The 12,211-nt window shown below is 39.3% G+C and overlaps 1 pseudogene; it reads right to left on the bottom strand.

The window, feature by feature from the left end:
• Positions 1-7,103: 7,103 nt before the first annotated feature.
• LOC101586518 lies at positions 7,104-7,857 on the bottom strand (annotated as a pseudogene).
• Between the last annotated feature and the right edge of the window lie 4,354 nt (positions 7,858-12,211).

Genomic DNA, 12,211 nt, shown 5'->3' with positions numbered 1-12,211 from the left:
GTCATTTTGTGTAACACTGTCTTGTGCCCTTTGTTGTAGATCTTTGCTGTAGTTATAACCTTCACACGTACTGAAGTTGGAGCTCTACAGAGTTTGGAGTTATCCAGCTGCGTCTGGCTTAGGTCTGGGTGCTGTGCTCAGCTCCTTCCTGCTGCGGACTTGGTCTAGGACTTGGTGTGGGTGTTCCCAGAAGTCGGTAGAAATTCCTACTGGGCGGGAGGGGTGGGGAGGTACGGCGAAGTGGTGCGGGGTGGCCCGAGGGGGTGGGAGAGGGTCCAGTCCACGCTGCGCCTGGGCTGGGACTGTTCCCGCCGGCGCAGGGTAGCTGGAAGCTCTCCACACACTCACCGGACCTGGGCTAGGACTGGGTCTCTCTATTTCTTTTTATGAATGTCTTCTTTAGAAGCAGTTATAAATTCTTTTACCTGAGTGTTTTTTTCAGATTGAGTTTCCTCCCTGTGTTTCTGTAGTTGATTCTTTACTTCAGATTCTACGAATTCTGAGTCTTTTTTGTATTTCAGAATATAATTCCACTCTGAGTTCCTCTATAATTTTCTTCTTTTGCTTATTTACTATCAACGCTATTAATTCATACATTTGAGCTGAGTTAGTAGAAAAGAATTCCGCTCTGAGTTCCTCTATGACTTTCTGCTGTTCCTTATTTATTATTGATGCTATTAATTCATACATTTGAGGTGAGCTAGTTTCCTCTGCAGTTGTTCTGGGTGGGCATTGGTTTACCTTTATATATTTCTGCATTTGATTCTTCACTGCAGATGTTATTAATTCAGGGATTTCTTTTTTCATTTCCAATCTGAATTCCTCCATACCTTTCTGCAGTTTTGTCTTTATCTCAGAAGCTGTTGATTCATTGCTTTCAGCTGTGTGATTCCCAATTTGTTCTCTGTTAGTGTCCTCTGCACTTGTTATGGGTGGGCTTGGTTCTGAGATTGCATTTTGCTCCTTCTCGTTGTCATTTTGTGTTTCACTCTCTTCTGACCTTTGTTGTAGATCTTTGTTGCAGTTATAGCCTTAGCACCTACTGGAGTTCAGGTGTAGATCTATAAAGTTTGGATTTATCCAGCTGTGCCTGGCTTGGGTCTGGCTGCTCTGCTCAGTTCCTTCCTGTTGCTGCCCTTGGGGTTGAACCTGTTGTGCCCCTCTGGCAAGATTTTCTGGTCCTGGTCTCGCTGGGTGGGTCTGTCCCCTACTCTCTTGGCAGGGATTCCAGCTGAAAGGTTTCAGCCCAGGCCTGTATGCCAGGCCTGAGCTCAGTCTGGAGGGACAAGGTGGAGTAGGTTGTAGAGGCAGCTCTCTCACACACTCACCAGGCCTGGACCACAGTTGGATCTGGGCGTTCCCACAATGTGACAGAAATTCCCACTCTTTGGGCGGGATGTTGGGGGGGGGTACCACGGAATGATGGGCGGCGTCTGAAGAGGGTGAAAGAGGGTGTCACCCACGCTGTGCCTGGGCCTGGACCAGAAGGTCATGCCAGCACAGGGTAGCCAGAAGCTCTCCCACACACTCACCGGGCCTGGGTTAGGACTGGATCTGGGGATTCCCAGGATGTAGCAGAAATTCCTACTGGGCAGGTGGGGTAGGGGAGGTGCTGTGGAATGTTGGCGGGCATCTAAAGGGGGTGGCAGGAGGTCTCACCCACGCTGCGCCTGTGCTGGAACCAGTATGTCCCGCTGGCGCAGGATAGTTGGAAGCTCTTCCAGGCATTCACCGGGCTTGTGCTAGGACTGGGTCTTGGCAAGTTTTTTTTTTTTTATTACATTTTCTATATCATTGGCTGATATTGAGTTATTCAGTGTTTTTATATATTCTTGATGTAGTTTTGCTTTGTAAGTATCTAGGAATCTGTCCACTTCTTCTGTGTCTTTGATTCTGTGAGAGTAAAGATTGTTGTTTTTATTTATTTATTTATTTATTTTCTGGTTGTCAGAGCATCTCTTTATTATTTATTTATTTTCAAATCAAATTGGTAGGACAGTTTCAATAATTCCCACATTGCATACATTCTTACTAGTGCTTTATTGCTATATAAGATGCGGACATATATCCTATTTACAAACACCATTAGAACAAATCTCTCTATTCATTAAGAGAATGTAAGTATATATCTATCCTAACCACTTTGAGTACACAGATACAAAATGGATATTCACCTGTATACCCTTTTTTGTTAAGTTCCGTTATTTGAATATTATACGTGTGTAAACTCAGCAAAATATTCTAAAAGAGTCCAGTAGCCCATAATAGCATTGGGTCTTCCGCTTGACTGGCAATGTCAGCAATTGTTGACCTGAGTCCCCTATAGCTCAACATAACAGCATGGCTTTACTTCTTATATTTCGTTTTTATACTTTTCTGCTGGATGGTTAAGACCAAGGTAAAGCAGGACCCATGCAACAAGAGTTGTAGCTTTTGGGTCTGATAAGGTCAGTGAAATCCCCTCAGGATTTATCCTGAGATCCTGTACCTCAGATTGTAGAACCTTTGTCAGTGCCAACCATGTGGATGAGTCATGGCCATTGCTTGGCCAATGAGAGCATCTCCTTATTGATATATTTTCTTATGCTTCTTAGCTAGCTGGACACTCGACAACGCCGTTATTGATGTCATCTATTATGTCATGATGGTGCCGGCTGTGCATGTTGCAGCCCACAGACCGAGCGGTCCCCAGGATCTCATTAATGGTTCTGGAAAGTTCTCTGGCTGAAGACCGGTGCTGCATCTGTCGGGCAATGTTGACAATCTCATCAAATGTGATATTTCCATTTTGTTTAATGTTTTTTTTTTTCTTCTTTCTGTCTCTTGGCGGCTCCTTGAGGGCTGTGATTGATGATCAGGGCAGAGGCAGAAGGCACCATTTCAGTCTGAGCCTGTCTGTTCTGAATGATCAGTTTCACTGTGATACACAGTCCCTTCCAGTCACCAGTTGCCTTGGTGATGTCATCTCCCACTTTTTTTGTGACAGACCCAAGGGACCCATCTTGGGGGCCAGGGTAGACATGGCACCAACTTCACCACTGGTCAACTCAGGTACACAACTTTAATCTCGTTGGGGTCGAACTTGGGCGTCATGCTGGAGGTGCCTGGTGTCAGATGAATCTAGATTTGGGACGACCAAAGGTTGCACCTTAGCCTCCTCCTAGCCGAAAGCCGAAAGCTAAAGATTTTTAAAATAGAGATTGATGATCTTCTGAATTTCCGCATGATTTGTTCTAATTGCAGACTTTTAATTCTTTATTGGTTGAATTTGAGGTTTTTCTTTCTTCTTTTTGAGAAAGTTTGCTAAGGGTTTATCAATTTTAGTTAACCTTTCAAAGAGCCAGTTTTTGATTTATTAATTTTTTGTGTTATTTTCTTTATTACAATTGCATTAATTTCTGTTCTAATATTTATAATTTCCTCCCATTTTTGAGCTTTGGGCTTGGTTTGATCTTCTTTTTCTAGTATCTTGAGTTGCAGCATTAGGTTATACATTTGTTCTCATTCTGTTTTCCTAATGTGTGAGTTCACATCTATAAATTTTCCCCTGAGATCTGTTTTCATTGCATCTCACAAATTCTGGTAAGTTGTGTTTCAATTTTCATTGGATTGTATATATTGTTTAATTTTTTGTGTAATTTCATGGGAAACCCATTGGTTGATTAGGAGGGTGTTATTTAATTTCCATATGTTCATGGGGTTTTTGTGGTTTCTTTTGTTGTTAATTTCCAGTTTCACTGCACTGTGATCAGATAATACACATAGGATAATTTCTGTTTCCTTGCATGTACTTAAGTATGATCTATGGACTAGTATGTGGTCTATTTTAGAAAATGTCCCATGTTAAGCTGAAAAGAATGTGTGTTCAGATATTGTTGGGTGGAACACTCTGTATTTGTCCACTACGTCCATTTGTTCAACGTTTTGGTTCAGTTCTGCTACCTCTTTGTCAATATTTTTCTGCTTGATCTATCTTTTTGACATAACAGTGTGCTAAGCTCCCCTGTTAAGATTGTGAGATTGGTATTAAATTTTTCATGTCCATCAAAATTTGTCTTATATAGTTGGGTGTTCCCATGTTTCGTGCATACATATTCATGCCTTGTGACCTTCTTTATCTTGTTTAATCATTCTTTGTTTGAAGTTCAAATTTTCTGTGAACAGGATTGGTATCCTTGCTTTTTTTCTGTGGTCTTGGGTCATGTAGTATTGTTTTTCATTCTTTGACTTTTAGACTATGAATTTCTTTATGAGTTAAACGTGTTTGTTGTATGTAACACATTGTTCGATTTTGTTTCTTTATCTACTCTGCCCATCTATTTTAAAAGTTTGGTGAATTGAGTCCATTTGCATTGGTTATTATATTTGAAATGTGTTAACTTATGTTTGTCATGTTATTTTCCTATTGTTGGTTCCCAACTTTTCCTGTTTCCAATTTTTTGCCTTGTGTGGTGAGTTCCTTCTGTTTTGTTCTTGGAGTTTATGGTCATGTTGATCATTTTGTAGCATATCTTTTAGTATTCTGTGTAGGGTTAGTTTGGTCATCATGAATTGCTTTAGTTGTTCGTTGTCTTGGAAGTATTTTACTTCTCCATTAAACTTGAAAGAGGGTTATGCATGTTATATCAGTCTGTCTTGGAGTTTTGTTTCTGTAGAACTTGAAGTACTTCACTCCATGCTTTTCTTGACTTGATGTTTATGAGGAGAAATCTGTTATTCTGATGGTTTTTCCTTTAAATGTGATCAGTCTTTTTCTTTAGAAGCTTTTAGTATTTTTTATATTTTAATAAATTTATTGAGAAAGGAGTAGCAATGAGATAGTTTCAAACAGGTAAGTACTACAGTTACAATAATTAACAAATTGCATATTTTTGTCTTTGTAGTAGCTATTCTTAGTGCAAGAAGCAGACATAACTTGTCTAAACACTACTACTTCAAAACCTTCTTCTCATTTAACTAAAAGAAAGTAGCTATATATTTATGCTAATATATCTCTATCTCTATCTCTATCTCTATCTCTATCTCTATCTCTATCATCTCTATCTATCTATCTATCTATCTATCTATCTATCTATCTATCCATCTATCTATCCCACTACAGAACGGTCCATTTATATCCCCTTTTTTGTTTACTTTTGTCAGAGATGTGTATTCCATTGCCATTCATGTATTGTTTTTTCTTGTACTGAATTTCTGAGATCTTTATTATTATACATCTGGGTGTAGGTTTTTTTTTTTTGTACTAGGGATTGAACTCAGGACTATGCACTTGCCAGGCAGGTGCTTATTCTACTGAGCTATTTCCGCAGTCCTGGGTGTAGTTTTAATTGGCTTGATATTATTTGGAGTTCTATATGCTTCAGTTATCTGAATGTCAAGATTATCTCCCCATATTTGGGAAGTTTTCTGCTATTACTTCTGCCTATATTCTTTTTATGTCATTTGTGTTGACTCCTTCTTTCTCATTGATGCCTATTAGTCTTATGTTGTTCATGTTTGCATCGTTTTCCAGTTATTGAATTATTTCCTGGATCCTAGTTATTTTTAAGAGATCTTTCCTTATTTTTTCACTAGCTACAGTGGTGTTATCAAGGTCTGAAAGTCTATTCTCACTTTCATTCATACATTTTTTAATGAACTTGCAAACTTTTAATGGAAGTTTTAATTTCTTGTATGTCTCTTTGAATCTGCTCCATGCATTCTATTTCTTTCCTAAATTGCTTATTCAATGTCTCCATCATTTCTATTCTCTATTTTTTTATCAGTGTCTTCTTTAGAAATGCTTAGTAATTCTTTCATTATAGTTATCATTTCTTTTTTACTTGGGAGATTATTTCTGATAATTTCCTCTATACCCTTCTGCAGTTGTTTCTTTATTTCAGAGATTTCAGCTGTGTGACTATCTATTTCTTCTATGTTAGCATCTGCTGAACTTGTTGTGGGAGGGCTTGGAGACTCAGGCTGCATTTTACTTCTTTGTTTTTCATTTTCTATTTCAGAAAGAACTCTTTATTTTGATTTATGTGATACTTTTTTAAAATTCTGATAGGAGCTAACTGTATCAGTGCAATCAGAGCCTCCCTGCAATGAGACTGTTTTTATATGTCTCTTCTCTGTCAGTGATTCTTGTCTTGTTATGTTCCAAGATATTGTCTTGTCTATTGAGAGCAGGATATTGGTTTCTGTTTGGCATTGTGTTAGGTCTTTTGGTATATGCTTTGGTGATTTTCTTACTGAAGCACCTCCTGATATTATTACCCAAAGTAGAGCATGTCATTAATGCAGATATGGTATTCTAATAACAGTAATGTAATTAGTAGTACTAATCACAGGAAGTGAAATTTAGAAATTGACAAACTTGTGTAATTATTGGTTTTGTGTTTTAGACAAAAGGAGCAAATATAATAGTTGTATAAAAAGGCAGATTATAAATTGGGAATTTGTATGTAAACTAGTTCATCTGAGATCTGTCCTGGCACCTCCCTGTCATGTAGCTGGAGTCTGCCAGGCAGACTAGTTCACCTAAGTTACTACCTGCCACCTTCATTCCTTGAGGATCTTTCTGTGGGCCTGGTTATCCATCAGGACCCTGCTGGACCTAGCAGTATACCTCAGCTCTCTGGGCCCAGCTGCGGGTCTCAGGCACTCCAAGAGCCCCTTTGCCAAACTCAAACTCCTTGTGGGGCAGTGACTCTCCATTTCTTTTTTTTCTTTTTGAATGACATAACATTTTTTATTTTTACTTAGAACAAATGTTGAAATGTTATTTCAGAGAATTATTGAATTTGAAAAGCCTTGTTTCAATTGTTCTTTACTGAAAGATCATAAAACTAATTACAAATTCAACCTATAACTTGGTAATCCTTACTCAGGTAATAAGTTTTAATAAAAACAAAGTGTTTTTTTCAACAACTCAAATACAGAGTAAGGATGAGAAACATCTGACTAACAAATAGATTTAGTTCTCACTAAATGGAACTCCAAGCTCTTCTTTTTTAGGAAAAGTGAACTGCAATTTCAGAAGACAGTATGGGAAGTCTGTCACACCTCCTAGCTTCCACTTAGTCAACTGTTTCTGGCAGTCTCAACTGGGATGGATGCATTTACATAATGGGCTGTGCTTGAGGCTTTTTTGCAAGCAGCTTTAGATCTGCAATACACTTAGTAATCATCTCATTTTCCTGCTGCGCAGAGATGCTCTGCACCACCTGCTTCTCCACTCAGCTGATTATGTGCTCTTGTTCCTTGCAACTCATCATGTTTTGCACAGAGATATGATAGTCCAGGCAATTCTTTACTTCCTTATGTATTCTATGTAGACATTCCCAATAAACAACTTCCAAGGCCATCACAATGTTGTTCCTCTGGACATCAAAAAGGTAGTGGCACTTCTCAACTAGCACCTACTGGGACTTCTCCAATTCAATTGCATCCTGGATTTGTTTTATAGATGCTTGCTTTGCTTATTCTAGTTGGGCAATTTATTCTTCATTTAGCTTATCAATAAATTCTCCAAAAGAGGCACCATATTGTTTTTATTACATAGACAAGCAGACCTACTACAGATATGGTAGAGAAGGTCTCTGGGCTAATCACATATATTTCTTTGGACAGAAATTACAAAAGTTCCAAGCCTGTAGGGTCCTGTTTCACCAGTTTTAGGATAAAGGAACTGGAAGAATTCCTCCGGAATCAGCCCAAGGTGAACTGTTCTGGAAGAGGTGGTAGAGGGGCAAATCTTGGCTGCCCTGTGTGAAAGATCCTTGTTGCCTGCAATACCCCTGGTCTGAGGAGCACTGCATTCTCCAGACAGGGTGCTGCTGTGGCCATGGCAGAAAGTACCACCTGGGACAGCATGGTCAGCAAAGGTCCAGGAAGTGGTCTTAGCATCCCTGTGACTCTGACCAGAGATTGGTCAAGAGCCTGATTCTCCATTTCTCTGTGCTGCTGGAACTCATCCCTGCAGGCACAAATCCATCTGCAGGTCTGTGCACCTATTTTTTATTCATCCTTAGTTGATGGACATTTGGTTTGTTTCAATGATGCAACTATTGTAAATTGTGCTGCTATAAACATGGGTGCACATATATTGTGATGTACCTTCTTTTTAATTCTTCAGTAAAGATATCCAGAAGAGGAATAGTTAGGTCAAATGGGACCTCAAATCCTAGTTTTTTAAGGAATCTCCACACTGGTATCCATGGTAGTTGCACTAGTCTACATTCCCATCACCAGTGGAGAAGGGTTTCTTTTTCCACACAGCCCATTTAGCATTTGTTATTGGTTGATTTCTTGATAATAGTTACTGATGTAATCTAAGAGTTGTTTTAATATGCTTCTCTCCAAAGACCAGTGATGTTGAACATTTTTTATATATTCATTTGCTATTTGTATTCTTTCTTTTTCTTTCTTAAAGAGAGCAAAAAGTAGTATCAAAACAGAAAATTTCTGATCCAGTCCTAGCCCAGGCCTAGTGAGTGTGTGAGAGAGCTTCCAGCTACACTGCGCCGGTGGGACCTACTACTGGTCCCAGCCCAGGCGCAGCATGGGTGAGACCCTCTTCCACCACTTTGGGAAGCCTCCCATCACTTCGCAGCACCTCTCCCACCCCACCCACCGAGTAGGAATTTCTGCCGCTTTCCGAGGACCCCCAGATCCAGGCCTAGGCCAGGTCCAGTGAGTGTGTAGGAGAGCTTCCAGCTACCCTGCATGGCTGGGCCCTATTACTGGTGCCAGCCCAGGCGCAGCGTGAGTGAGACCCTCTTCCACCACCTTGTAATGCCCCCCAACTCTCCGAAGCACCTCTACCACACCGCCCGACGAGTAGGAATTTCTGCCACATTCCAGGATCTCCCAGAGCCAGTCCTAGCCCAACCCCGATCTACACCTGAACTTCAGTACCTGCTAAGGTTATAACTACAAGGAAGATCTACAACAAGGTCAGAAGACAGTGCTACACAAAATGAGGAGAAAGAACAAAATGCAACCTCAGAACCCAAGCCCACCCTTAACAAGTGCAGAGGACACTAATACAGAACAAATTGGGAATGCAGTGAATCAACGGCTTATGAAATGAAGAAACAGCTGCAGAAAGGTATAGAGGAACTCAGATTGGAAATGAAAAAAGAAATCTCTGAGTTAATAACATCTGCAGTAAAGAATCAAATGCAGAAACATACGGAGGAAACCCAATGCCCACCCAGAACAAATGGAGAGAACACTAGCTCGGCTCAAATGCATGAATTAATAGCGTCGATAGTAAATAGCAACAGCAGAAAGTCGTAGAGGAACTCAGAGCATATTTCTTTTCTGAAATAAAAAAAGAATTCTAAGAACTCATAGCATCTGAAGTTAAGAAGCAACTACAGAAACATAGGCAGGAAACACAATCTGAAAAAAACACTGCAGTAAAAGAATTTCTAACTGCTTCTAAAGAAGACATTGATAAAAAAATAGAGGAGATTATAAAAATGACTGATTCCTTGAATGAGCAATACAGGAAAGAAATAGATCGCATGAAGCAGAGTCAAAGAGATACACGGGAAATTAAAATCTTAATCACAAGTTTACAAAACCGTTTAAGTGAAAGTGAAGACAGAATTTCAGATCTTGAAGATGCTGGTGCAGCTAGCGAAAAGGTAAGAAAGGATCTCTTAAAAACAATGAGGATGCAGGATAGAATAATCCATCACCTGCAAGACCATGCAAAGATGAACAATGTGAGACTAATAGGCATCAATGAGAAAGAAGGAGTCAATACAAATGACATTAAAAAATGTGGGCAGAAGTAATAGCAGAAAACTTCCCAAATATGAGGAAACAATTTGACATTCAGGTAACTGAAGCATACAGAACGCCAAGTAACCTCAACCCAATGAAGAACACACTGAGACATATAATAGTCAAGATCCCAGAAATTCAGCACAAGAATAATCTACTGAAAGCCGCTAGAGAAAAGAAGCAGATCACATTCAAAGGAAAACCCATCAGAATTACGGCCGACTTCTCTTCACAAACCATGAAGGCAAGAAGAGCATGGAGCAGAATACTTCAAGTCCTCTATGGAAACAAATTCCAGCCCAGACTACGATAACCTGCAAAACTCTCCTTCAAGTTTGATGGAGAAGTGGAATACTTTAATGACAAAGAACAGCTAAATAATTTCTTGATGTCAAAGCCAACCCTACATAGGCTACTGAAAGATGTTCTAGAGAGGGAACAAAACGATCAGAACTACACGAATGAGATCAGAAGCAACCAATTAAATAGATCAAGCAATTAAACACAGGAGAAAAAGGAGTACATGACAACAGGTAAATAACATGTCAATCGTAAGTCAATAGATCTCAATTCTAACCATCAATGTAAATGGACTCAATTCCCCAATTAAGAGAAATAGACTGGCACAGTGGATTAGGAAACAAAATCCAAACATATGCTGTATACAAGAAGCACATTTAACTCATAAAGACATTAATAGGCTGAAAGTCAAAGGATGGAACACAATACTACATGCTCCAGCACCACAGAAAAAAAACAAGGGTAGCAATCCTATTCTCAGACAGTCTCAACTTCAAAGCAATGAGAATCAAATAAAATAAAGAAGGCCACTATATACTGGTTAGGGGAAAAATTCAAGGGGAAGAGGTAACACTCAAAAATATGTATGCACCAAACACGGGAGCACCCAACTATGTAAAGCAAATCTTAATGGACATGAAAAATCTAATATCCAATACCACAATATTAACAGGAGACCTTAACACCCCCTTATCTCCAACAGATGGGTCAACCAGAAAACCCACAGCCTCTCCGACATTTGTTGTTGGGTGATTTCTTTATGATAGCCATTCTTTCTGGGGTGAGATGATATCTCAATGTGGCTTTAATTTGCATTTCCCAGATGGCTAGTGATGTGGAGCATATTTTCATGTATTTATTCACTTCTTTAATTTCTTCCTCTGAGAAGTGTGTGTTCATCTAGGATTCCCATTTCTGGATTGGGCCTTTAAATTTTGGGGGCCTAGTGTTTTTTAGTTCTTTTAAATTCTAGAGAGCAGACCTTTGTCTGAGTATTTATTTGTCATGAGTTTTTGCAAATTAGTGAGTTGCCTTTTCACATTGTTGGTAATTTTTTTGAGAAAACTTCTCAGTAAGAGTAGGTTCCAGTTGTTGATTCTTTCAGCTGTTTTCCGTGCAATTTGATTTCTGTCCATGAACTCTTTGCCTACCCCTATGTCCTCAAGAGTTCCCCCCAATTCTCTTCCAGGAAATTTAGTGTCTCTGCTTTAATGTTTAGATCTTTAATCCATTTTGAATTTAGTTTAGTGCATGGTGATAGACCTGGGTCAAGTTTTACTTTTAGGCATGTAGAGAGCCAGTTTTTCCAGCACCATTTGGTAAAGAGGCTATCTTTCTTCCAGTGAGTATGTTTGGCCCCTTTGTCAAAGATAAGGTGACTGAGTGTGTTTGTAGGGGCTTGAGCACCTTCTAATCCATTCCATTGATCCTCTGATCTATTTTGTTGCCAGCACCATGCTGATTTTATCACAGTAGCCTTGTAGTATAATTTCAAGTCAGGAATTGTAAGGCCTCCTGACTTGTCTTTGTTGCCCAGAAATGCCTTTGCTATTCTAGGTCTTTTCTGGTTCCAGATAAATTTTAGGAATGATTTCTCTAGGTCTGTGAGGTATGTCGGTGGTAGTCTGATAGGAATTGCTTTAAATCTGTACAGAAATTTTGGTAGTTTGGCCATCTTCACGAAGTTGGTTCTTCCTAACCAGGAGCATGGAATATCTTTCCATTTTCTGAACTTCTCTATGATCTCTGTTTTCAGAGTACTGTAATTTTCCTTGAAAAGTTCTTTGACTTCTTTAGTTAGATTAATGCCAAGGTATTTCACTTTCCTCGGTGCTATTGTAAAATGTATTTTTTCTATAATTTCCCTCTCAGTGTGTTTGTTGTCTGTGTAGAGGAATGCTATTGACTTTTGGGTACTGACTTTATAACCTGCTGTGCTGCTGAATTTCTGTAGTAATTCTAGTAGCTTCTTGGTGGAGTTTTTTGGGTCTTTCAAGTAAAGTATCATGTATTCTGCAAATAAAGATAATTTAATTTTTTCTTTGCCTATGTTTATTCCTTTTCTTTCTCTTGTCTAATGGCTGTAGCTAAAGATTCCAGCACTCTATTGAATAGGAGTGGTGATAGAGGA

The sequence above is a fragment of the Octodon degus genome, unplaced genomic scaffold (genome assembly GCF_000260255.1).
Source record: "Octodon degus isolate 3935 unplaced genomic scaffold, OctDeg1.0 scaffold00055, whole genome shotgun sequence".
Classification (NCBI taxonomy): domain Eukaryota; kingdom Metazoa; phylum Chordata; class Mammalia; order Rodentia; family Octodontidae; genus Octodon; species Octodon degus.
This window is presented reverse-complemented; position numbering and strand designations above follow the sequence as displayed.